At 53.1% G+C, this 23,396-nt stretch overlaps 1 long non-coding RNA gene across 1 annotated transcript; it reads right to left on the bottom strand.

The window, feature by feature from the left end:
• Window positions 1-2,379: 2,379 nt before the first annotated feature.
• Window positions 2,380-20,724, bottom strand: LOC125134043 (uncharacterized). The gene is made up of 3 exons (XR_007136545.1): window positions 20,579-20,724; window positions 4,469-4,620; window positions 2,380-4,302 (listed from the first exon to the last, which is right to left on the bottom strand). It is a non-coding gene; the product is annotated as an uncharacterized LOC125134043 (long non-coding RNA).
• Between the last annotated feature and the right edge of the window lie 2,672 nt (window positions 20,725-23,396).

Below are 23,396 nucleotides of genomic sequence, written 5' to 3'. Positions count from 1 at the left end.
CAAGGAGACCTGCAGCATCAGTGGCTTTTCCATCCTGGATTCTGAAACCCGGGGCTGGGCTGGGGACAGCGTAACTGCTGACGGGCCTGGCAGAGGTGGAGCGGATTTGAAGGAGCCGCAGTTGCAAAGGGCTATCTGGGTCTTTCCTCAACAGCCTGCCTCCTTCCTAAATACAAGAAGCACAGTTACGTTTCGGGTGGGACACAGCCAACCTCAGCATGCCTGCTTCTGGGGAACCTTCCAGAGGTGCCAGCCTCGTGACCACTCCAGGTCCCTGGGCACGGTCTGCCCAGTGAGAAGGAAGCCGAGGACTGTGATCTGTTGCTTCCTCCTCTTCTTCCTCCTCCGGCTCTGAACACCCTCCCCCACGTGATCAGGCACCTGTGATTTGAGGAACCGTGGGCAATGGCCCTGGGGAAACTGGAAGGTGGTGGGGACTCTCTGAGAGACAGAGCCCTGTATTCAGAAGCTTTCCACCCAATCTGGAGATGTAGGAATTGGGGTCACCTCGTTGAACGTAATCTGAGTGCCCATATGAGGAAGGGCAGAGTATGGGGAAAAGAGAAGAGATGTGGTGACTGAGTTTCAGTCTTGGCTCCACCTGGAAGAGCCAGTGTGATGTCGTGTTACTTAAAGTGGCTCCCTCTCTATTTTCTCATCTGGAAAATGGGGCCAGGCATCTCCCAGTTAATGACAGCCCTGTTCTGAGACTCATACACAGCGATGGAAGAGAGAGGCTTCCTTAACTGCAAAGGAAGCGCCACCTCCTTTGTAAACTCCCCAGGTCCCTCCTCCCACCAAGTGTCTGTTTTCCAAAACCCACTGGTGCCGTCTGTGTGCACTGCCCTTACTTACCTGTCAGAACACCGAGAACACAGGTTAGGGATGGTGCATGTGCCTGAGGCCTTAAGCTGACAGCTTGGTGCTCTGCAGGGGGTGTTTACAGATGTTGGGGTGAGATGCCGGGGTAAGGGAGAGGGTGAGAACAACTCACTGCTTGCCAGTTTAGGGTCCTGGGCTGACGGTGGTGCCATCCAGGCATGTGAGACCCAGGTGTGTGTGTAGGTGTACACTGACCGTGGGTTCAGGCCCTGGGTGATCTCTGGGGAGAGAACCTGATCATCAAGGATCAGGGCCCACAGGGGCCTGGGCTGTGGTCACACATATTGGAGGCCCTCAGTATGAGGGTGGCATCGAAGCCCTCGGCGTGGGTGGGTTCCAGGACAGGAAGGGGCAGTGTTTCCCACAGGGTGGGCCATATGTCGCTGTGGGTTGGTCACAGGGGGATGTCATCAGGAGCCCAGCACAGTGTTCACACCCTGGGTTGCAGAGAGAGAAACGGATGCCTTTGGGGCCTTTATCAATCCTGTCTTGGTGAGGGAGGCAGCTGGGCGCCAGGGCGCCCTCTGGTGTGTGCTCAGCTCCCTTTCGGAGGAGGAGCAAGCAGGGGCTTCTGGCAGGCCAGATACCGGTGGCAATTTACGCTCCCTGTTTTCTTTCCCCGTTACTTTTGATATGTCCTTTTTTTTTTTTTTTTTTTTTTTAATGGAGCTTCCCAGGCGAGGGATCAAATCTGAGCTCCAGCTGCCAGCCTACACCACAGCTACAGCAACACCAGATCCGAGCCACATCTGCAACCTACACCACAGCTCACAGCAACTGAGTGAGGCCAGGGATTGAATCTGCATCCTCATAGATACTAATCGGATTCATTACCACCGAGCCACGACAGGAACTCCAATTTTCTGGTTACTTTTGAGAAGTAAAATTATTTTAACATACCATGGCGATACAGTTTCCTTTAAGTACCTTTATTTGAGTTAAAAATAAGGAGATTCAGTGTAAAGAAAAATATTAAGGAAACAACAGTAAGGTGGTGCTTGAATACAGCACCAATCCTGATGCTTGTACACCGGTGACTGTAGTGGGGCTGAGAGCGCAAGTTTGGAGTTACAGCTGGAGATCCCGGTGCTGACTCTTCTTGTGGGGTGACCTTGGACCTCTGAGCCTCAGCTTCCATCTCTGTAACAATGGTGATACCTTCTCCACGGGTGGCTGTGAGGAGCCCATGAAGTGATGCGTGGCAAGTACTTGGCCCAGAGCCAGGCATACAGTCGGTGCTCGGTAATTGTGCATTGTCGGGACATTTTAGTTTGTAGCAGGTGTGGGTGGGGCTGTAGAATCCAAGCCATGGTTGGGGGTGGAGGAAGGGGGGAAGCACGTCCCTTAGGGATGGAGGCAGGAGGATGCGGGATGCCTGAGGAGGGGTCAGGGAGGGACCAGGGAGCCCAGAGAGCACGACCTGTGGACCTCGGGAGGGGAGCCCCTCCCGCCCCCTGCCCCCCACCCCGCCTTGAGCAGGAAGCCGGGCCCCTCCACTTCCCCTTCCTTCGAGATGAAATTCAGAACTACAAGTGTTCCTGTTCATAGGAAGATCCTGGCAGTGTTAACCCAGGAGGTTCTGGCCTGGAAGGACCTCTTTTCTCCCCAAGTTCAATAGGCGCACATCAGTGAGTGGTCTCTGGGTCCTCCGGGAGCTGGTGCTCCAGCTGATGAAATGTCAATTCTTCTGCAACTTGCAGGCAAGAGGGGAACACCTGAAAAATATTCATGAGCCTTTCAACCCCTTCTATCCCTCCTTTCTTCCACAGGTATTTTTGAGGGCACGCTGGGTGCTTGTACTTTTACCTTTGCCCAAACCAGGAGTGCCGCCTCCTTCTCTGGCAGAGGCCTAATTTCAGTTCTGGAAGCACAAGCAAGAGGCAGAAATTCCAGGACCTGTGTCCCTTGGAGCAATCCAAGAATTCTTCTCTGCTTCATCTGCTTCCAGTATTTACATAGCATTCAGGTCACACACACAGTGTTTTGAGCCGTCTGCCTGTGCGAATTAATCTTGTTGTTTGCTTGGTTTTCAGTGTCCACGCAGGAGAGCCGGCTCCTTCCCCTTCCTCAGCTGCCCGCCCCGCCAGGCTGGCTTCCCCGCCCTCTGCGGGCCAGTCTCCAAGACTTTGTGTGTGTGTGGTTCTATCTTTCTGGAGCACTGTCTTTCTTCCTTTTCACTTTTGGAGACACCCCAGGCTTTTCCATCCCCAGGAGTCTTCCTGAGGCTCTGAGACCCCACAGTCCAATGGCCCTGGATGTCCTGGGTTACCTACTGGGGAGGCTGATCCCCCCGGGGGACCAGGGCTTCAGTCTTAGCTGCTATTTGCTGAAAACTCATTCTGTCTCCATCCACGAGCTCAAAATTCTCCTGTTGAGGCAGGTGCTGGATTGACCCACTTACAGGTGTGCTCAGGGACACTTGGCCGAAGAAACAGAAACAGGGCTGGTGTACAGGTGCCCTGGTCCCACTGCCCCACACTCAGAACCACTCCTCTGCCGGCACTGCCTTCCCCCAGGCACAGGGCCGGCTCGGGAGCTGAGGCAGGGAGGGTCCCCGTAAGCCCAGGCTGCCGGATGCTGGGGTAAGTGTACCAGGTGATAGATGTAATGTGGAAAGTGTCTGCTAGGCATTAAGCAAGTTTCGCCACTTGGAGATGGGAGCTGCCCCTGTTGCCTGTCGCTGGGATTGGTGTCTCTGTACAAAGCCCCTCTCTGATTATCTGAGTGTTCACTTCTCTGGAACGCTGTCCCTCCTACGCCTTAATTCAAAGCATTTATTTATTTTTGCTTTGCTTTATTCCCCAGAGGGTTCCAGGTGACCTACAAGAAAACATTCAATAAAGTCCTAATAAAATATAAATAAGAACAACAAGGGAAGACGCTGTTCACATCATGGCGTGGCGTTTGCTGCATCCGATGGTCCTTCATGGACTGGATTAGCCTCAGTTCCCCGATCCTTCCACGCAGAAAGGTCAGGCCCGTCGCAGGATTTGAGTTTAAATGTAAAGATGCCAGATTCTCCCACTCATGCGCTGTGGGGACATTTGCCTCTCAACCAAAGCAGCTGATTTGAAAGGCACGGGGCACTGTTGACTTCCCCATTAATACTCTCATCTCCGCTTCCTGACCAGCCTCCTTAAGCTGACGAGGTGGCCCTGCCCTCTGGTCATAACCGGGTGGCTTTTCAGGTGTGATGACAGTGTTATACAAAGGGGCAGGGTCTCAGCTCTTGCAGAGGATCTGGTTGGGCCAAGGGGCCGCCTGAGCCTGGCACTGAAAGGTCCTCCCCCACCTGGTCTGCTGAGCCACGTGGGCGCCGGTCCCCTCGGGGGACAGGCAGAACCATCCGATGCTACGATTCGCTTTCTTTGCCTCCAGGAAACACTGTTGAGTCTGGGTTGAGTCTGTGAGCCTCGGGCCCTGAGAAACCAGGGGAAAGGTTGTTGTGAAGACGCTGTGTTTGGTTGCCAGGAGCCCACGGGACTCGGGAGCCAGGAGCCCACGGGACTCGGGAGCCAGGAGGAAAGCTGACAGGCATGAGCTCACAGGACACACTGTGGGACCAAGGGAGGCTTTCCCTTCTCACCTGAATCGGTGTGACTCAATGATCGGCAGCCCCTTTGGGGAGGCAATGGGACTGGTTCACGCGAACATGCAGGGGCTGCGCCAGCTGGGACACCGGAGACTGCACTGATGGCTGTGCTGCCTGCTGTTCCACCAAGAACTTTGAGACCTGGGCTGGACAGTGATAAGGGAGGAGTCTTGGGAAGCGTCACGTTTGAATTGCAATTTGCTTTGCTCTTGACCAGCCTAAGGGGGTCGGGGGCTGGCAGCTTAGGATGGTAGGAGTCAGGCAGGTGAAGTGAGCAGGGCAGAGGGCAAGGCAGGCGGAGCAAGGGCCTGGAGGGGCAGGACGGCACGGTGCTGTGGGTATTGTGGAAGGATTCAGAGGTCTAGCGATGTCTGCAGCCTGGCCTTTTTTGGAATCGGGGAGGTATGGAGAGGGAGCTGGGCTTAGAGAAAAGGACAGGATCGTGCCGGGCAAACCAAGGGGTTCAGGCCTCCACTTGATGCTTCAAATGCCCCCCGCCCAACCCCCCCCCCCCCCAGCCCAGCCTCCTTCAATCTTGGGTCAGGGCTGTGGGTTATGAACCCAGAGGTGTTTTCCATGTGGGTCTTCAGTGGCTGGCAGGGCTTTCTGTTGCTCTAACCCACAGATGGAATCCGGTCACACCTCTGCTGTAGACCCTTCCATGGCTCCTCACTGCCCTCCTGATGAAGCCCACTTCATTTTGGCCTGGTCTTCATGGCCTCATGAGATCACACCCCTACTCCCCCCGCTCCAGGTCTCACCTCTCTCTGCCTCTCTTTCAAACCCCTCTCCCCTCTCCCCTCACTCATATTCTCTTCTCCCTACTCCTCTTTACCCAAGTCACTCCTGTGCATCCTTTGGGGCTCAGCTCAGGCTTTGCCTCCTCCAGGAAGCCCTCCGTGACTCCCTCTGAGTCCCATGGCCCCTGCGCTTCCCCATCTCAGCACATTTCACACTCTGCTCTTTGTCTGGCTCCCCCACCAGGCTGTTGGCAATGTGGGGGCAGGTGAAGGTCTGTCCTCTTCCTCTGGTTCCTGGGCCCTGGGACTAAGTGCCTGGCACTTAGTTGGTGCTCCTAAGTCATGTCAGCATGAGTGAATGAACGAGTGAATTAAGGAAGGCCTTTGATTTCTTCCTGGCAGTCTGTTTACTGCCCTGACCCGCACAGGGGCCCCACCTGCTTACACTGTTACTTTAGAGATTCTGGAATTCAGCCTCTATTGCTTAGATTCACCGTATATTTTTATTCTGGCTTTTCCATCCCACTGCCTGGTGCACAATAGCACTCCACGTTTTTCTATCTGTGAGCCCACCCACTCTGTTCTGATGCCTGAGCCCCTCAGATGCTTCAATAGGAAGAGTTTTAATCTTCCTGGGCACAGCCATTTCAGAAGTGTGTTTCAAAGCTTCTTGAAAGCGAGATGCTACGGCTTTGATGTCTCCGTTAGTGCCTCTGCAGGGGAGACAGGCTGGCTCACGGAGGTTGCCGGAGGCCTAAGGATGGGGAGGCGGTGCCCTTGTGGAATCCTGAGAGGTGGGGGGGGCTGTGTGGCCCGTCTGCCAGGGCGGGAGGTGACAAAGAGCAACACTTTCCACCCAGGCTCCCACGGCCTGCCCTGGCTGGCAGGGCCCTCTTCTGCAGTGGGCACTGGGGCTTCTGCCCATCTCTGCATCTTCAGGGCCTTCGCATCCATTCCCCAGATGCTGGGACTATCTTCCCAGCTACACCCTTCACTGGAAATTGCCCTTGGCCATGGGGCAACCGCCTCACCCCGGGTGTAGCCCATCCCTCTAGCTAATGGCTAGTGGAAGAGGGAGTACAATTCTGAAGACCTGGGCCTTCTGGCCTCAGTTTGGAACAATTCCAAGGGACCACTGTGGCTCCGGAACTCCCAGAGTCCCCACCACTGCACCCATAGCACAGCGGTCCACCCCTCCTTCTGCCCAGCCCCACCTTCCTTGCTCCCTTAAAGGTGTATCTCCCAGGACCACTTGGCAAAATGTTCTTCATGGACTTTCCATCCCAGAGTCTCTTTCTAGGGAACCTGCTCTAAGACATCCTCTCATGTGCTGGGCAACAGGGGCCTCCTGGCCACTAGTTGCCAGAGGGCAGTGGAGACAACGTGGGTGACCAGGCAGCCCAGAAATAGCATCTCTGGCACAGATGCCTGGGGTGCTGCGGCCGGAGCCCCAGGCTCCCTCCCTTCCCCCGGCCCTGCTTCCTGCAGGGCCCCCGGGGCTCTTCATTGCAGCCCGGGCATAGGCGGGGCCCTTCCTTCAGGTCTGGGTTTGTCTCTGTCTTGGGATTTTGCCTGAGAGAGACTTGTTAAAAGGTCAGCAAGGAAGTTCCCTTGTGGCGCAGTGGGCTAAGGATCCGGCATTGTCATTGCAGTGTTGGCTCCTGTTCAGTCCCTGGTCTGGGAACTTTCACATGCCGCTGGTGCAGCCAAAAAATAAACAAATTGAGATAAAAAAAAAATGGAGTTCCCATTGTGGCTCAGTGGGTTAAGAACCCAGATAGTATCCATGAGGATGTGGGTTTGATCCTTGACCTCACTCAGTGGGTTAAGGATCTGGTGCTGCCATGAACTATGGTGTAGGTCGAAGATGTGGTTTGGATCCTGCATTGCTGTGGTTGTGGTGTAGACTGGCAGCTGTAGCTCTGATTTGACCCCTAGCCTGGGAACTTCCTTATGCCGTGGGTGCGGTCCTAAAAAGACAAAAAAAGTAGGTGGGCAAGTAGGTGATGGCCTCTGGTAAAATGTAGATGGGGGAACTCAGCTTGGCCATCAGGCCTGGGTGAAGTTTCCCACAGCCTACTGAGGAATCCAGGATGGAAACATGCACAAGAATGGCCATCCTGGAGTTCCCGTCCCGGCTCAGTGGTTAACGAATCTGACTAGGAACCATGAGGTTGCGGGTTTGATCCCTGGCCTCGCTCAGTGGGTTAAGGATCCAGTGTTGCTGTGAGCTGTGGTGTAGGATGGTGGCTACAGCTCCCATTAGACTCCTAGCCTGGGAACCTCCATATGCCATGGGAGTGGCCCTAAAAGGACAAAATAAAAGAAAAGAAAAGAAAAAAAAAAAGGAATGGCCATCCTGCCTTTGCCTGTTCATGTGCTGCTGTGGACTGACTGTGTTCAATGCAAGCTCCTATGTTGAAACCTAATCCCCAACACGATGGTGTTTGCAGGAGGGGTCTTTGGGAGAGGATTAGGTCGTGAGGGTGGAGCCCTCACAAATGCAGTTAGTGCCCTTATAGAAGAGACCCCAGCGAGCTGCCTCTCCCCTTCAGCTGTATGCAGACCCAGAAGACAACCATCTCTGAACCAGGGCCTCATCACACACTGAATCTGCTGGTGCCTTGACCTTGGACTCCCCAGCCTCCAGAACTGTGAGAGATACATTTTCACTGTTTATAAACCACCCTGTCTGTGGTGTTTTCTTATAGCAGCCTGAAGAGACTATGACACAGAGGCAGGAAGCACAAGGGAGTTTCCTAAAGTCACCTGCATTTTCTCCTGCTGCTGGAACAGGTCACGATAAACTCAGTGGCTTAAAAGAACACACGTTTACTGTCCTGAGGTTCTTGAGGTTAGAAATCTGAAATAGGTCTTGCTGGGCCAGAATCAAAGTGTGGGCAGGACCTCTCAGGAGGCGGTGGGGGAGAAGGCATTGCCTTGCCTTTTCTAGCTTTTAGAGGCTCCAGCATTCCTTGGCTTGGGGCCTCCTGTTCCATCTTCAAAGTCAGAGATGGCCAGTTGAGTTTTCTGACATCGCATCACTCTGACCCTAGCTCTTTTCCCTCTTCCATGTCACAAGGACCCTCATGATTCCATTGGTCCCACTTGGATAATCCAGGCTAATTTCCCCCATCTCAAGATCAGCTGATGTAATTCCTGTGCAGTCTTAATTCCATCTGGGATCTTTTTTTTTTTTTTTTTTTTGTCTTTTGTCTTTTTAGGGCTGCACCTGTGGCATATGGAAGTTCCCAGGCTAGGGGTCAAATTGGAGCTGCAGCTGCTGGCCTACACCAAAGCCACAGCAATGCAGGGTCTGAGCCGTGCAGCTCACGGCAACGCAAAATCCTTAACCCATGAGTGAGGTGAGGGATCAAACCCTCATCCTCATGGTCACTAGTTGGGTCGAGTACTAGTTCCTAAGCCACAACAGGAACTCCCTCCATTTGGGATCCTAATTTTCCTTTGCTATGTAGCATGATATACTGGCAAGTTCTGCACATTAGGATGTGGCCGTCTTTGGGGGCCATTGTTCTGCCTACCACGACATCCCTGTGGTCACTGGCTACTGGCACACCCTCTACTGGCTGTCTTTTTCTCAGTGTCACCTTCCCACACCTGCTAGTGACCCTTTCACTGGCATTTCAATCTTTGTCTTAGGGTCTTCTTTGGGGCTTGGGGGACTAAAGCAACACGCTTAGCAAAGCTTTCAAATGAAAGACACAGCTCAGAGGAGGAGTAAACCCAGGCTGCAGAGGTTCAAGACTGAAGGCAGAGAGTTGCGTTGGACCTGGCCCTTAGGGGCCCCTGGGGACGAGCACCTTCCTACCTGGCAGAGGGATGCACCATGGTGGAGGCAATGGCTAACCTTCACCGGCATGTCCCCTCCACCCCAGGGCTCCCTGCTCCTGCCAGCTACCAGGTGTCACTGTGCTAATGAATGGCTCATTCTGCACACTTAGCAAATTTCAATTTTAAGTAATTGCTTGAATCAAAGTTATTTGTTGGATCCTTAATACATTTCAGATTTGAAGCTGGTTTTGATTAGCCTCCATCACTGTTAAAATGGAAAATAGGTTCCCCATTTGGTGGCGATTTTCCTCCATAATGACACAGTGGCTAATGAGTACCGTTTCAGTCTTCACTGAACTTGGGGAGCACATTCTGGATCTTTCCCCTTCTGATTACCCCTTTTCTGGCTTCAAAGGAGTTTTTCATGATCACAGCCCTTAATGTGGCCAGGCACCCACTGGGCACTCAAGAGCTGATTGGATGCTTTCTCTTCTGCAAAACAGGCCCCAGCTTCTCTCCAGCGTGTGTGCTGGGCAGCCTGGGGCAGGAAGCCTCTCTTGGGCTCATGAGGAAGGACAAGCTCATGTGCCATAATCGACCCCGCTCCTGTCTGGGGCTGCAAGGCCCTGACCACGGGGTGTGATGCGTATCTCCTTCCAGGAATGAATTCGGCTGTTGACACCCAGTGATGGAGACACAGCATGGGGGCCTTTCGGGGGAGCTGTGCGGGGATGGAGCCCTTTATGAGGTGCTGGGCCACTCAGCTGCAGTGGCTCTTGCTTAAAAACCACTCTGAGTCAGACAGTAGAGAGGGGATTATTATTTTTTTCATACCTGCGGGATGTCGGAGTATTTTGAAAAGAACAAGCCCTCGTGTCTGCGACAAGCCTCACTGAGGCGGAACAGCTCATTTTATAGATGTCTGCCTCTGAGATATTATTTACTTAGTTAACAAAGAACCGCAGTCGACGCAGGTGCAGCCCTGGCTCCAACACTTGCAAGGCTTAGAGGGACCGGCTGAAGAGTGGAGGCCCTGGAATGCCAGGGGTGCAGATGAGAGGGGGACCCTCGGTGGCCGGCTTTGAGTGGGACGCTGACACACCTTTGGGGAAGCCGCTGGGGATGCCATTGGTCACCCAGCCGGGTTTAGGAGTCTCTGGGGGTGGGGTGGTGTGGGAACGACTTCGCTTCTGCCTTTCTATAAGCCTGACAAGCAGAGGAACCGTTCGTGAACCCTAACCCATCATAATTTTCAGATTTTTATTTTCGAAACACACCATAGAATCATCCTGAAGAGCAGATTTCTGTTTAACATGAGGCTGGGGAAATGATTCTTGTTTATTAAAACACACACACACACACACAAAATCCTCTTGACTTTGTATTACCGGCATCTGCCTGGAGGCGAGGGTGAGGCGAAGGAGATTCTGTGTTATTTATTACAGAAAACATGTTTTCTACCTGTTTCTTGGCCTCAGGAGCAGATACCCTGAAAAATGACTGACTCCCAGGAGATGGGGATGCAGCCTGGGGTGGGGGATTGTCAGGCGCCTGCTCCATTCCCCAGAACTAGCTGATTCCATTCCCAAGGGCTGGCACTCTGCAGGTGCTCTGTAACTCCCTTATGAATGATGCTCTCATCCAATCCCGCACAGCTTCCCGGGCAGGTACTAATAGCCCCCTCCTATAGAATCCTGGACTGCCTCATGCAGCCCGGCATCCTGGGTGTGTCATGCTTACAGACACCCCGGGTTTCTCTGGCTATATACAGGACCTTCGCCCTCCCCTGGGGATTTCTCAGAGTCCCCCCATGTCTCAGTGAGCCCCTCTCTGTCCTTTCATGGCATCCTCCATCTCCTTCCTGCTCCTCCTCGGCACCGCGTTGGTGCCCCTGGACCATAACATCTCTGGGGCTCACCCAGGGATATGGCGCTCAGAGCTCTCTCCTGAGGTTCACCCCCTCTCCCCTGAGTCCTACCTGCACCCAAGCCGTGCAGTGGGACCTGTGGGATTCAGCACGACGCGTCTCTCTTCCTTGGTGGTAGATTTGTCACGGGGTGGGGGAGGGGGCTCCTGTGCAGGCTCTTTAGCGCGACCTGTGCTTGGAGCTCCCTCCTCCAGGCCCTTCCAGGGCTGGGACCTTCACCTGCCTCTCCCAGCTCTGAAACACCCCTTGTGCTGTTTTCAAAGTCTCCAGACTTGACCAGCAGCAGCCTTGATGCTGAATGGTGACAGAAGTTCAGTTACCGTCTCGGAAAAATCATCTTAGAGACTTTCTATCATGTTTGCGTCAGTTTCTCTGTGCACCATTTTTTCTGTATGTTGACAGCGAATTTCTCCATGCATTAAAAAAAAAAAAAAAGACCAATTAAAGCAAAAGCAGAGAGGGGGTGAATGGAATTTCACTGATTTCTGCCCTCCGGGTAATGCCCCAGATTCTTCATTGAGTCTGGAAAGACACGGAAGCCCGATGACTCGCAGAACTGGGTCAGTATGTTGTAAATGTGAGAAGAGGTTTTTTCACCCACAAACGGGTGTTGGGTGTCATCATCAAAGCTGCCCGCACATCCACACCGGCTCCATCTCTCTCAGAGTTCGCAGCGATACTTTTTTTTTTTTTTTTAGCTATTTCTTGGGCCACTCCCGCGGGCATATGGAGGTTCCCAGGCTAGGGGTCCAATCGGAGCTGCAGCCACCGGCCTACGCCAGAGCCACAGCAACACAGGATCCGAGCCACATCTGCAACCTACACCACAGCTCACGGCAACGCCAGATCGTTAACCCACTGAGCAAGAGCAGGGACCGAACCCGCAACCTCATGGTTCCTAGTCGGATTCGTTAACCACTGCGCCACGACGGGAACTCCAGGGATAATTTTTTAACAGCTGGTTAAAGCCTTCCAATGAGGGCAGTTGTCTCCACTTTGCAGATGGGGAAACTGAGACACAGGGAGGTTAAGCAACTGGCTTGAGTGAACTTAAATTTGAGTTTAGTTCTGTTTGTTCTAATAGCAAGAGTTCCCCCCACCCCAGCCTATTGAATTATGGAGCTTGTGCCTGGACTGAGACATCCTTCCTCCCTCCCTTCCTCTTTCTTTCAGAGCCGGACCCGCGGCAGATGGAAGTTCCCAGGCTGCGGGTCGAATCGGAGCTGCAGCTGCCAGCCTGTGTCACAGCCACAGCAACACTGGATCAGAGCTGCATCTGTGACCTACATTGCAGCTCCTGGCAAGGCCAGATCCTCCACCCACTGAGTCAAGCCAGGGATCCAACCCACATCCTCATGGTTACCAGTTGGTTTTCTTTCCTAGGAGCTATAAGGGGAACTCCTGGACTTAGTATTTCTCTGTAACAAATTTTAGCAACACTTAGAAGCTAAAAACAAGAAGTTAATTGTGCTTGCAGCCTCTATGGTTGGAGTTCAGATAGCACAGCTGGGACTTTCCCTCTGCTGGAAAGACTCCAAATTGGGGAGGGATTTGATGGGGGAGTCTAGAATCAGCAGGAGGCTCATTCATTCATTCACTCATTCATAAGTCTGCTAGGTGGGCTGGGATCATTGGAAGCACAGGGTTGCAAGCTGGACCACCTAGTGTGCTCTTCCCACGGAGCTAGGCTTTCTTGCAGCCAAGCAACCTCAGTGTAGTTGAACTCCTTCCATGGTGGCTCAGAGCTCCAGGATGGGTGTTTCAGAGAGTAAGAGGAAAGCTGCATGGCCTGTCATGACCCAGCCCTGGAAGTCACACAGTGTCACTTTTGCCTCATTCTGCTGTTCAAGTAGTCACATGCCAAGAGAGGTGACCCATCAATGCTGTTTCTAGGGAGGATTTGGGGCAGGGGGGAATACCGTTGTCATTGATGGGAAATGCAGTCCATCCCTCTCCTAAGCCAATGCCTTGTCCATCAAGAGGTTCTGTAAATGGGCTGCACTGTATAAATACACTAGAAATAGAGATAGAAATTCAGCCCCAATAATGGAGCCTTAACAGGAGACGGGAAGGTGGGACACCCTGTCAGCAAGCTTCCTTTCTGCCAGTAGGTCACACGCACACACAAAGCACAGGGGGATACAAAATAGTTCTGTCCTTTGTGTTCAGCCAGCATCTTCCAAGATGGGTCACCTGACCTCAGCTCTGGGGCACGTCCAGGACGACTGCTGCTCTTGCCGCCCCTTGAAACGAACACCCTCTACTTTGGATTCTCCTTCTTGTCTCTCCTGACCTCTGGCTCCTTGGTGCTCTCACCCCGAGGATCCCCGTTTTCAAGAGCCTGGTCTCTGGTGGGGTCTGGAGCATGAAGTCCCCTCGGGTCTGCCTCTGCAGGGCCAGTAGCAGCGAGTGGGAGCAGGGGCTCTGGGTCAGGTGGCCCTGTCCCAGCCGGTGCTGGCCTTCTCCTGTGGCACCGCATCAGATGATCATACGCCTCCTTCAGTTAGGGCAGCCTTGGGCCAGCCCTCACCCCAGGAACCGGGACCACTGGGGCAGAGTCAAGAGAAAACTGTCCTACTTCACAAGGGAAGGGTCTTATTTATGTTTTAAAAATGTATTATTATAAGGTTTGAGCTGTTTTTGTGTCCTGATTCATGCCCAGAAGAAGCAGGAAGGTAATTCCCTATCTGATCAGATAAAGGAGGGAGAGATGGATCAGTTTGCCTTTTTCGCCGCTTGTCGGTGCCAAGTATCAGCTCCGAGCCTCATTCTACATTCAGTCAGAACCGCCCCCCCCCCCCCCCCCCGCCTTTGCCTCCAGCCTGGGTGGTTCCACATGGTGGGAACCAGTGAGGAAGCCTGTCATCTGGGTCGCTTCCAGGTCCCTGGGGAGTTTCCTCTGCTGTCGTGGTACTGGGTTGGCTCTTTGTTTCATTGAATCCACCAGAAGGAAAGTTCTGGAGCTGGAGGTGGGGTGAGGAGCAGGCTGCTGCCCCTGACCTTTGCTCAGGGAGGGAACGCACGACAATGAGTAAGCAAGCTGCGGAGAGTGTGATGAGCGCTGTGATGCTGGGGGTGGCTCAGAGAAGGGACAGCTTGAGCTGGAAGGAGCATGGAGGGCTTGTGAGCTGATGGATTTGGGGAGGAGACCCCTCTTGGCCAGGCATCTGCTCCATTTGTGTGGGCCTTTCCAGGGGGTTCCCTGCTTTTACTATGAAGAACAAGATGGAAGAGAGAGACTGAGTAGGGGGTGAGAGGGCAGAGGGCAGCAGAGGCCTTGCAGGCTCCAGGGGGTGGGGAGTGGGGGGGTAGGGGTGGGGTGGGGGAGCCAGTGCTGGAGAGAGAGGGGTTGCAGAGGCCTGAGCAGCAGTAGAGTGGAGAGAAGGGGAAAGAGCAGAAAGATTTGAGCAAGTACCAGTGGAGGGTCCTTATGACTCCGAACCTCCTAGGGGGTCTTTGCGAGGTGCAAAGATTTGAACGCCGTTGGAATCCATTCTGCGTGCAGTGCAGCCCACACGAAGCTGGGGGGAAGGCAGGGTCCCGTGTGGGAGCTGTCAGGTGTTGAGCGGGGCTGAAGCAGGTGAGTCGTGCAGCACAGCACGAGCTGAGGCTGGAGGGAGCCCAAAGCTACCGGACCCCACAGTACATTTGCTGAGTCTCAGCTTCAACTGGAAGACGGTGGGGGCCCCTGAGAGGTCACGTGGGATGACAGGTCACAAGGCCCCCTTTGCCTGTAGTACGGATGTTGGATTAGAAGGAGTGGGACCCGACACGGGGGACCGGAGGAGGCTGGCAGCATCCCGAAAGTGCTGAGGGAGCCTGGGGGAGGGGAGGGGAAGAGAGGAGTGACGGGGAGGAGGGGGGCAGAATTGACGCGGCAGTGGACTGGATGAGTGAGACGAGGGGGTGACAGAGAGGAAGGAGCTGAGGATGCTGCTCAGGTCTGGACCGCTTATTAAGAGGATGAAGCAAGCTGGGGAGCCAGTCACGTGGCACAGAGCAGGGGGCCCGCTACCATGAGAACAACTCTAGCAACACTTTCCTGCCTGTGACGAATTGTGAAGATCAGTCCCTATCATGAGGCATCAGTTCCCTGAGGGCAGGGACAGTCTCTGTCTAGTTTTCAGCACTGTGCTGGACGCGGGGCTTCCCTAAGGAATGACCTAATCTACCACTAGGCTGTCCCCTCTCCTCGCCTCAGCCTGCTTTGGCCAGAAGGTGGCGCTCTTCCTAGAAAGAACCTCGGGTCTTGAGGACATGCGGTTGGTTTAAGAAGCTTGGTACCAGAGTCCATCTTCCTCCTGGACGAGCTTCGTGGCTTTAGAGTGTTGCCGGAGTGTAATTCCTGTAGGGCTCACTTCCTTTAATAAAATAGTGCAGGAAAACAGTTGGCCTGCTTCTGGGGGAAGCTGTGTGTGCCTGGGTGTGCACCTGCGTGCGTGTGGCTGTGCAGGAGTGTCCGTGTGTGTGCGCTCACGCGCGCTCTCTCGCTTGCGCGCAGCGTATGTCCAAGTCAAAGATCCATCTCGTGGGTCTGTTGAGCATTTTGGCTCCTCAGAGCCTCACGTGTTGGGCCCTGTGAGGAGATGGGCGACCCTTTCTTGGTTGCACGTGCCCATGTACAGACCATCGGTGACTCCCCTCAGCCACTCCTCAGCCGCCAGTTCACACCCTTCTCCGCCTGACTTGCACCCTTCTTTCCAGCAGCATCTCCTTCACGCCCTTGAGGTTCTGCCCTGGGATGTGGGACAGGTCTGAGAAGCAGGAAAATATTTTAACGTTTGAATAGTGTGGGGCTTTCTAAACACAGCCCCAGCAGGAGCCCCTCTCACCCGGGTCTAAGGAGAGTTCAGGAATCTCTCTTTTTAAATTGGGGGGGGGAACCCCCTAGAAAAAGTACCATCTTAACCATTTGTAAGTGCGCAGTTCAGCAGCAAGTACCTTCAGTCACATTGCGGTGCAGCGGCGTATCTCCAGAACCTTCTCATCTTGTGAAACCGGAACTGTACTCATGAAACAACTCCTTTGCCCTCCTCAGCTCCTGACAACCCGCATCCTACCTCTCTATGAATTTCACTACTTTAGATGCTTTATATAAGTGGAATCATACAGCATTTGTCTTTTTGCGACTGGCTTATTTCACTTAGTATCATACCAGGTTGTAGTTTGTGGCAGGACTTCCTGCCTTTTTATTGATTTATTTTTAATTTAAAATTTTTTTTTATTTTTAAAATTTATTTTTTATTTTAAAAAATCTTTAAATTTATTTTTTATTGTTTTTATTTTTTAATTTTTTTGAATAATATTCCTTCGTGTGTATGTAAATATATTTCACATTTTACTATTAATTTTTTTATTAAAGTATAGTTGATTTATAAGGTTGTCCCAACTTCTGCTGTAGAGCAAAGTGACCGAGCCATACATATGTATATACCTACGTATTTCCTTTCTTATATTATCTCCTGCCCTGTTCTATCCCAGGAAATTGGATACAGTTCCCTGTGCTGTACAGTAGGAGCTCATTGCTTATCCTTCTAAATGTAACAGTTTGCATCTACTAACCCCCAACTCCCAGTCCACCTCCCTCCCTCCCTCCCTTCTCCCCCTTGGTAACCACAACTCCATTCTCATATCTGTGAGTCTCTCTCTGTTCTGTAAATTGGTGCATTTGTGTCCAGTTTTCAATTCCACATATAAGTGATATCATATGGTATTTGTCTTCCTCTTTCTGACTTACTCTCTATCTCGCATTTAAAAAATCCATTCATCTGTCAGTGGACACTTAGATTGTGCCTGTGTCTTGGCTACCGTGGATAGTGCTGCTCTGATCATGGGTGCACGAATCTCTCTTCAAGACCTTGCTTTCATTTCTTTTGGATATTTACCTGAAGTGGGATTTCTGGATCATATGGCAGTTCTGTTTTTATCTTTCTGAGGAACTCATACCATTTTCTGAAGTGGCTGCATCACTTGCCAATGCACAGTGCACAAGGGTTCCAATTTCTCAACATCCTTGCCAACACTCGAAATTTTGTTTTTTCTGATAGTAGCCATCTTAATGGGTGTGAGGTGATAGCTCTTTGTGATTTTTGATTTGAATTTCCCTAATAATTATCAATGTTGTGCATCTTTTCATATTATTGGTGATTCGTGTGTATCATCTTTGGAGATATGTCTATGCAGGTCCCTTGCCTGTTTTAAATTCAGGTTATTTGATTTTTTACGAAGTTGTTGGAATTCTTGATATATTCTGGATATGAACCCCTTAATAGATAAATGACTCACAAATATTTTCTCATTATGTTGGCTGCCGTTTCACTCTGTTGATCATATCATGTGATGCCCTGACTGGGACCCTTTGAATGTCTTATGTTGGACTGTTCGTCGTTCTCCTTTGGGGGGTCAGTCTTACTGTGGCCACTCTTTTGGCTACTCATTGATTCATTAATGCAGGAGGCAGTTATTAAGTCCCTGCTCTGTGCCAGCACTGGGGGGGGGGGGGATCCATGGTGAGAAAAACAAGCAGACAAGCACGAGGAGCGGCACGTGGCCCCATGCCCTGCTTCTCACGCTCCTTGCTCCTCAGCCAGCCCGATTTCCGTCCCAGCTCAGTGCTGGTGTTCAGTTCCGCTCCGACTCACCCTGCTCTTACAGCGCCCATGTCATGCTCCGAGTGCCTGGTCGTTGCTGCCTTGGGGTGCTCCCCAGCGCTGCAGGACTGGCAGTGTGGGGCATGTTTTCACCAGGTGTGTAAGACACATAGGAAAGGACTGTCGTGCAGGAAGAGGTTTCCACCCGCAGGTCCCTAGAAACAGGGCCACAGCGGGCAGAACCAGGGTCAGCCAGGAGGCTGAAGAGGGAGAGGGCAGACCAGGGCCTGGAGCCTTTATTTTGGATTTCACGGGAAGGAAGGGGAGAGGCAGGGTAGGTCAGCTGAGCAAGTTTAGAATTGGATCGTTTGAATAATTTCTCTGGGCTTTGGGCTCTGGGCTACAGGGGTGCTTGGCCTGGGGCCAGCTGGACAGTGACACAGTGTGGGAGAGGCTGATGGAGGAGCTGGGCATCTGGATGGTTGATTTGTATGAGAGGCTCCCTGGGAGTCATTTGCTGGGAGCCAGCCCGCTCTTGGAGGCCAGTGTCTTCAGGATCAAGGCCGCCAGTGCTGGAGCACCAGGAATTCCAAAAATGAGAAACTGTAGTCAATACAGAGCCTTAATCCCCTTGACCCCTTGGCAGCCCTCAACCAGTGGGGTCAGGAGCTGGTGGGTAAATGCTCCAGCCTCCTGTCTTCAGGGGGCCAATTCTGGAACCTTCTCACTGCTTCCCAGGAGGCTCCAGCAGAGCCTCTGTTGCCCACCCACATCTTTTAATGTTCTTTTTCTTCTCCCCCGTGTTGCTTTCCCCACTCCCTCACTCCCCCCAAACCTCTCCCAAATAATCCACCTGTATCACAGTCCTGGCCTCAGAACCCCACATAAACTACCTGATCCCTGCTGCCTTGATGCTTGACACAAGGTTCAGGGGAGACATGCTTCTGGAAAATGTTCTTGAGAAAGAGAGACTTTTTCCTGTGGGTGAAGAAAGCCTTATCATTTAGGGAGTGAAAGGGGTGAGCAGAGAGCAGCCTGGGCAGAGGGAGCTGCATGCGCAAAGGCCCTGAGGCTGCTGGGAGAAGCATGACCAGTTCTAGGAAGGCATCAAAGGGGTCCCCCAGGCCTCTTTCCTGCTGGTTCCACGCTCTTCCTGTCCCCATGGATCCACAGATCCCACCCGCCAGCATCCTTGCACCAAGGTCCAGCCGTTTATAACCAAGGTGAGAGTCTGTCTGAGTGTGGACACACTCCTGCTTCATTTCTGGGATTTTCTGGGGGAATCGCTGGGCAAGCTCCCATAAGAGAGAAGGGCAGAGAAACTCAGCGAAGCAGTTCAGTTTGGCCTCTGCCTCTAGGGTAGTGGTAACAGCGGGGGACAATCAGACTGATGGGATATGTGTGAATGGTACACCCTCCCCTCTTGTTCTTCCTTTTCCAAGATCTCTCCAAGATTCACCCCTCTCTCGGTCCTGGGGCTGTGGGGCCCCGCTGGCACAGTGGAGGCCTTGCCTCGTTTCCAACAGCACTTACTCTTGAATGGGAAACTGGATTCTGTGCTCGTCTTTCCACCTCAAGGATGCTTCTGGTCAAGCCTGGAAGCCTAGGCTTGCAGTGGCCCCGCTTTCTTGCTCTAGTTTCCCTTCCTGCCCCTGCTGGCCCCTCCGCTGCACCAGGCTCAGCTCTGCAGCCTGCGGACACCACGCGGGGGTGGGGGTGGGGTGGGGCGGGGGAGGTGTGCAGGGACCTGGGTGGGTTTATAACAGATTGACCGGAAAGCTTGGAGGAAAAAGCTCGGAAAGGTACTCAGTTCTCCTGTGCCGGAGGCCAGACAAAGGAATCAGGCAGCCAGTGAGGATTCTGCTCTTGCATGTCTGGCACACGTTGGACACAGGTAAGGGAGGGCCACAGCTGAAAGTGAGGGCACAGCGAGCGCCTGTGCCGGAGGCATTGATGAAGCTTGGAGAAATCATTCTGACAGGCACATCCTCCATGCTTAGTTCTTCCCCGAAGCTGCTTTCCTTCTCCTGCCTTGTGGACCACCCATAGGCCAGCAGATGGACAGAGGCCTGGGTGGGTGGTGGGTGGGGAGAGAACTCCCACTCCCTCCCCATGGCTCCATCTAGCTGCTCTAAGCCTTGGCCTGGGCAGTTCACTCATGCTCATGGCCTGTCCCCTGATACCAGGGAACTTGAAATAAGATGCCCTGGACCCTCCACAAAATAGGGGCTCCAGCACTCCAGGACCGCCCCTGTCTTAGACGAGAATTTTCTTTTTCCCACCACACCCCATTCCTTTTTTATGCCCTTTCCTCTTTTGGAATCAAGACTGCGTAGATTAACATCCTACCTTCCCCTCTAACTGTGTGACTTTGGGCAAGTTCCTAAGCCTCTCTGCGCCTCAGCGACCTCATTCATATGCAGATAACAGTAGGCCTATGTGGGAATCTTACCTGGAAATTGCTTAGAAGAGCCCCTGGCACTGAGGAAGGAAGTGCCCCTTAGCTGTTATTAGGATGGCCAGGGTGGGAAGTGGGTTCTGCCTTTAGGATCTTAAACTCAGCACAGTAAAAGGGAGCTTTCAGACACCCTCCGCTGCCTGAGTTTAAAGTGAGTTCGGGTGAGGACGGGGGTCACACGAATGTGAGATTCTGCATTTAGGCATCACTGTTTGGGAGAAGAGGTAAGATCTCAAGGAGAGAATGCCCATTCTCTTTGGAGGGGGGGGTGTATGTGACAGCAATGGGTCCATGCGTTCCGCTTTTAAATACGTAGACGGGGGGAATTTTGCCTGGGGCCTGAGGGCAGCCGTTTTGGTGCTGACGGGGTCAGGTGGGGTACCGGGAAGCACCGGCTGGCAACGGCGGCGACCTTCGCCCATATGGCCGCCAGGTGGCGCTGTGGCCACGCGGCCGCCCGCCCGCCTCCCCGCCCGGCCCGGCCCCGCCCCGCCCCGCCCCGCCCAGCGAGCCGCGCCTCCCGGCGGTGCTGCGGCCGCGCCCCCTGCGAGCAGCTCGCCAACTCTGCGTGGTCTCGGCTCCGCACCAGCCCCTTACCTCAGTCTCCGCTGCCCTCGCGGCGGTCACCGCAGGGAGCCGCCCGGCCCTGCGGAAGGTGGGACGCGCTGAGGCCTACCGCCCTTCCCGCCCCAGTTTGCTCGCCCGCGAAGCGGCGCTGCGCGCTCCCCTGGCGGCCACGCCTTCTGGTTTCTGGTTCTTATGGGTCACGCGGCCCTGGAACGAGGTACCCAACAGATCCGGGTCCCTTCGTTTGTCCAGTCCGAGCTAGCGACTCCTCCTTCCTCCCTGCAGTCTCCCTCCCTCCCTTCTCCTTTCTCTCTTGCTATGGGTTCAGTAGAAGACTCTGCATTTGATTCTGGGTCTTTTCTCTAGGGAGGAGATGCCCACCCTGTGGCACTGGAGCGTCCATCCTGCCGCCCCCTGACCCATCCCCCTGGACACCCTCACAGGCACCTTTGATCTGATGCGTCCGGAAGTGAATTCATCACCCCCTCGCCCCAACCCCAGCCTGCTTTTTCTCCAGTGGCCCTTTCAGCCCCACCACCCCAAGAGGGGACAAAACCGTAGGGCCGAATGCCAGCCAGCAGCCAGATGAAGCCCACCTACCAGCTGCATCGGGGTGTGTGTGTGTGTGTGTGTGTGTGTGTGTGTTGTGGGGGAGTGTTAAATGGGAATGTTCAGAGACCCAGGCCACACACTGACTGAAGCCGGCCCTCCCTGGGGTCCCCTGACTGTGCCTTTGGATGAAGTGCCCCCAGGATGCTGAACTTGGAGAGAGCTGCCACTGGAAGGTCTCCGAGGCCGACTCAGAGTATGGACCTCTGAAATCTGAGATGTGAGTGTAAATGTGCTATTGAGGTGTTAGGCTAAAGTACATACTGGCCCATTATAGTGTAAGAAGATCTAAATGTGAGCCTGTTAGGTGTGAGTCTCGTGGACCCTGGGTAGGTGGTGTAGGGGTTCAGGGCCACGTGGGATGCTCCGAGGAGCAGGAAAAGGGGGGGCTTTGAGGAAGAAGGCAGGGGGGTCTGGAGCAAGGGGGGCTTCACGTTTTTAGAGCCAGGAGGAGCCTTTTATCCCCAGCTCCCCTTGCTCTATTATTGGTCCAGACGCTGGCCCAGAGGGGGACAGTGAGTGAGGGCAGGCAGCCTTCCTAGAGGCAGTAGGGAGCTATAGAAAGTTCTAGAGCACTCTCCAGGATGAGAAGGTCATTTCTCCAACTAGAGGGAGGGTCTGCAGGCCTCTCTCTGTCATCCAAGTCCTGGGCCTGGAGCCGATTCCTCTCCAGGGAATAGGGAAAGACCCTGGAGCCATGGCTAGTCTCTTTCAGGGACTGTGGACACAGATTCAAATGTGATGTCCCTTTATTGCTCCTCTGCGGAGAGGAGGTAGAGGGACCTCCATCAGGGGCACCACCTCTGTCCCTGTTGGGCTTCTCCTTGAGTGAGTGCTGTATTTCCATTAAGCTGGCAAAGCAGTAAAAATCATTTCTTTCTGAACAGGGGGCTTACACATTCATACTTTTGAAGGCATCTATAAAAAAATGGAAAGGGTGCAAAAGCATGAATCTCCCTCCATTCCAGACCCCAGCTTCCCACTTCCTCTTCCTGGAGGCAGTGATCCTGACCAGCTTCCCCACAGCATCTTGGATGCTCTGTGCAGGTTAAAGCCTATGTGGCCATACATCTCCTCTTAAATGCAGAGCACATTAGACAGCCAGCTCCAGCCCTTTCCTTTGACTCAAAAATATATATATAAAAAAAAATCTTTGAGACTGTTTCGTATCTGTATGAGGTTGATCTGTCTCCAGCTGAGTAGCTAAAAGCCTGGCTCTTGGGGACACTGCTCATGCTTGAATCAGGGTCCATCATTTACTAGCTGGCGACTGTGGGCAAATTGCTTAACCATTTTTTTTGCTCCACTCTCCTCATTTAAAAAACAAAGGTAGTAATACTTAGTTCATGAAGTCATCATGAGGATTCAAAAACAAAAACGCTCCACACAGGCCCTGGTATGCAGTAAATGCTCAATAAATGATAATTATCAAATCATTCCCTCATTGACTTTAATTCTGAAAAATCACAGTGTAAACTTGACAACCCCCCTTACCCCCCCCCCCCCCACGCCTTGTAGTGATGCCATGGCAAAGACACAGGTGCCAAGACCCCTCTTACTTACATCTTGGCTTTGCCACTTGCCAGCTTTGTGCTCGTGAAGAAGTGACTTTTCAACCTCTCTGAGCCTCTGTCTAACCCATCTGCAGGATGTGAGTAACCATATAACCCCTGCAGGGGTGTTGGAAGGTCAGAGGAGATCCTGGCCACAAAGGCACTGGGAGCAGTGCCTGCCTGTGATACGGGTGACAGTACTACTGGCGACAAGGGCAGTCAGTAGCCTCTGAGCACCTACCATGTGCCTGCCATGAGACGTGTGTGGTCTCACCTGGGTCCCCAGGAACACCATTCTGTCCTTCTTTGAGCACCTGCCACTTACCTGGCACTGTTCTGTGTGTTCTGTGCTTTCCCCTGACACAGCTACTGTATTATCTCCATTTTAGTCAAAAGACTGAGGCTCAGAGAGGTTAGGTCACTTGCATAAGATCACACAGCTGATAAAAATCTGGTTTAGTGCATGTCTGTTTCCAGACCTGGAGCCTAATGGGCTACACCTTGTCACTCACTGGGGCTCAGAGGGGGCTGCTTCAGCACGCCCCTCCTCCTCCTCTTCCCTCCCACCCCCTTTCTTCTCCCCTCCCATCCCCACCTCCTTCCTTCTCTTAATCCTTCTTTTCTCCTCTCCTTTGTTAATTTCTCTCTTCCCTTAAGTCCTCCTTCCCTTTTGCCAGGACTCTGGA

The sequence above is a fragment of the Phacochoerus africanus genome, chromosome 8 (assembly GCF_016906955.1).
Source record: "Phacochoerus africanus isolate WHEZ1 chromosome 8, ROS_Pafr_v1, whole genome shotgun sequence".
In the NCBI taxonomy this organism is placed as follows: domain Eukaryota; kingdom Metazoa; phylum Chordata; class Mammalia; order Artiodactyla; family Suidae; genus Phacochoerus; species Phacochoerus africanus.
Note: the sequence above shows the minus strand (reverse complement) of the source record. Positions and strands in the feature narration are given on the sequence as shown.